Source organism: Scyliorhinus canicula, chromosome 17, assembly GCF_902713615.1.
Source record: "Scyliorhinus canicula chromosome 17, sScyCan1.1, whole genome shotgun sequence".
Classification (NCBI taxonomy): domain Eukaryota; kingdom Metazoa; phylum Chordata; class Chondrichthyes; order Carcharhiniformes; family Scyliorhinidae; genus Scyliorhinus; species Scyliorhinus canicula.
The window spans coordinates 125788453-125792185 of NC_052162.1; positions in this window are offsets into that span (position 1 = coordinate 125788453).

Sequence of the window (3733 nt, forward strand, 5' to 3'; positions counted from 1 at the left end):
TTGCCTTTGCCTCCCTGATTGCCCGCCGTAGAATCCTGTTTGGCTGGCGGTCAGCAGCACCACCCAGAGCTGCAGACTGGCTGTCCGACCTCTCGGAATCTCTCCAAATGGAGAAAATCAAATTCGCCATCCGAGGGTCGGACGACGGCTTCCACAGAACGTGGGAGCCATTCATGCAACTGTTCCGGGACCTGTTTGTGGCCAACGTACATGAGGAAGAATAGTCGGGTGGCCAAGAACCAGGGGAAAATGGACGGGAATCGGGGGAAGGTAGCCGGGGGGGGGGGATACGGGCTCGGTATGGGGGTTTGATGGCAAGCCAAGGCCCAAAACCAAACTATAAATAAATGCCTATAAACATGTGCCTCGGCCATATTGGGGAATGTAAAATATGTATGCTGGCTAAAGGGGGCGGCCACAATTATTGTTATGAAGATGCTTACCTGTAAATATTCATGTTAAATTTTTGTGTTTTCCTTTTTTTTTCTCTCTCTCTCTAATAACTTGTAATTTGTCATATATAAAATATGAAAACTCAATAAAAAAACATTTATAAAAAAAAAACTTTGATATTGACTATTTACAGCTTCATGCGGTGAAGCTGATGCGGTCATGATCAGTCTGTAGCAGCGTAATCCTCTCTGGCTCCTTCTTTGACAGTAATTCTTGTGGAATTCAGCCTCGGGAGTCTGGCTCCTTCTTTGACAGTAATTTCCTTGGAACTCGGCCTCGGGAATCTTCAGTACTTGGCCAGCAAGGAAGACCTTCGGAACCTCTACTTTTATCCCCAAAGTGACCATTACCTCACGTCAGAGTTGGGCCTGTTGTACCATTGGTCAATTTGGCCATTAGATTAATTTAATTGGGATCCCCAATTGCTTACACCAGCTTCTTTCAGTATCGTAGACACGGGCGGCACAGTGGTTAGCACTGCTGCCTCACAGCGTCAGGGACCCAAGTTCAATTCCATCCTTGGGTGACTGTGTGGAGTTTGTACTTTCTCCACATGTCTGCGTGTGTTTCCTCAGGTGCTCTGGTTTCCACCCACAGTCCAAATATGAACAGGTTAAGTGGGGTAAAGGGGTAATGAGGATAGGTTGGGAGAGTGGGCTAAGGCAGGGTGCTCATTCAGTGGATCGGTGCAGACTCAATGGAATAAATCGCCTCCTTCTGCACTGTAGGGATCCTATGATCCTATGAATACATTGGAACGGTTTCATACTATCCCTTTATCTGATTCAAAAAATCCCTTATTCATACAGTTTCAAATGTTGCGGCTAATCAGAGCTTGAAGGTCTCTCTTGCCAGTGCATTTATCTTCATTGCACATTCTTTACAGACACAGCAATTAAGCTTTTACATTTTTACAGCAAATAAAACCCAGTCTTTCACGATAACTACTAATTCATTATTGATTCATTAATCCTAACTAAGGGGCTGGTTTAGCACACTCGGCTAACTTGCTGGCTTTTAAAGCAGACCAAGCAGGCCAGCAGCACGGTTCGATTCCCGTGCCAGCCTCCCCGGACAGGCGCCGGAATGTGGCGACTAGGGGCTTTTCACAGTAACTTCATTGAAGCCTACTCGTGACAATAAGCGATTTTCATTTTCAACTCAATTAGCTCATTACTTATTCAGTCATTTGTTACTGACTGGTAGCTGATCAATATTGTTGATTAACACAAGATACATTGGTTCAAAGAGCTTGTTTTGTAGAAGGCTATTCCTTTCTTTCCTATGAACCTTGATTGGATTGAACAATGGGACTTAGACTTGAGCCAGACTTTAACAACATATTATGTCCTGTAGGTTTACAAAATTCTGGAACAATGTTAGTTTGAACAATTTCTATAAGTTCAATCATTTATGGAAAAATTTTGGTTGAAAAACTATTCATTTAAAAAATAATGGTCGTCACATGCTGGAGTTTAACATGGCTTCCTTGACCTTGTTACACATAACAATGATGCAGACGGACGATAATATATTAACAATAATCGCTTATTCTCAAAAGTAGGCTTCAATGAAGTTACTGTGAAAAGCCCTTAGTTGCCACATTCCGGTGCCTGTTCGGGGAGGCTGGTACGGGAATTGAACCCGCACTGCTGGCACTGTTCTGAATTACAAGCCAGCTGTTCAGCTCACTGTGCTAAACCAGCCCCCATAGTGATTGATTTGAACGAAATATCATTTTAAAAATATGTTCATGGGTTGTGGGCATTGCAGGTTGTGCCAGGATTTATTGCCCATCCCTAATTGCCCTTGAGGGGGCAGTTAAGAGTCATCCACATTGCTATGGGTCTGAAGTCACATGTAAGCCAGACCAGATAAGGAGAACAAAGAACAAAGACAATTACAGCACAGGAACAGGCCCTTCGGCCCTCCCAGCCTGCGCCGATCCAGATCCTTTATCTAAACCTGTCTCCTATTTTCCAAGGTCTACTTCCCTCTGTTCCCGCCCATTCATATACCTGTCCAGATGCATCTTAAATGATGCTATCGTGCCCGCCTCTACCACCTCCGCTGGCAAAGCGTTCCAGGCACCCACCACCCTCTGCGTAAAAAACTCTCCACGCACATCTCCCTTAAACTTTCCCCCTCTCACCTTGAAATCGTGACCCCTTGTAACTGACACCCCCACTCTTGGAAAAAGCTTGTTGCTATCCACCCTGTCCATACCTCTCATAATTTTGTAGACCTCAATCAGGTCCCCCCTCAACCTCCGTCTTTCCAACAAAAACAATCCTAATCTACTCAACCTTTCTTCATAGCTAGCACCCTCCATACCAGGCAACATTCTGGTGAACCTCCTCTGCACCCTCTCCAAGGCATCCACATCCTTCTGGCAATGTGGCGAGCAGAACTGCACGCAGTATTCCAAATGTGGCCTAACCAAAGTCCTATACAACTGGAACATGACCTGCCAACTCTTGTACTCAATACCCCTTCCGATGAAGGCAAGCATGCTGTATGCCTTCTTGACAACTCTATCAACCTGTGTTGCCACCTTCAGGGTACAATGGACCTGAACTCCCAGATCTCTCTGTACATCAATTTTCCCCAAGACCCTTCCATTGACCATATAGTCCGCTCTTGAATTTGATCTTCCAAAATGCATCACCTCGCATTTGCCTGGGTTGAACTCCATCTGCCATTTCTCTGCCCAACTCTCCAATCTATCTATATTTTGTTGTATTCTCTGACAGTCCTCCTCGCTATCTGCAACTCCACCAATCTTAGTATCATCTGCAAACTTGCTAATCACACCACCTATACCTTCCTCCAGGTCATTTATGTAGATCACAAACAACAGTGGTCCGAGCACGGATCCCTGTGGAACACCACTAGTCACCCTTCTCCATTTTGAGACACTCCCTTCCACCACTACTCTCTGTCTCCTGTTGCCTAGCCAGTTCTTTATCCATCTAGCTAGTACACTCTGAACCCCATACGACTTCACTTTTTCCATCAACCTGCCATGGGAAACCTTATCAAACGCCTTACTAAAGTCCAGATGTTATTATGAAATTATGAATGCTAATAGAATAATGTAACTTTTTATTGTGAGGGGAATTGAATACAAAAGTAGGGAGGTTATGCTTCAGTTATACAGGACATTGGTGAGACCACATCTGGAGCACTGTGTACAGTATTGCTCTCATTTAAGGCTGGACTTGTGTCCGATGAAATTTCGGTAACTTGATTGAACCGTATAAGATCCTGAGGGGCCTCG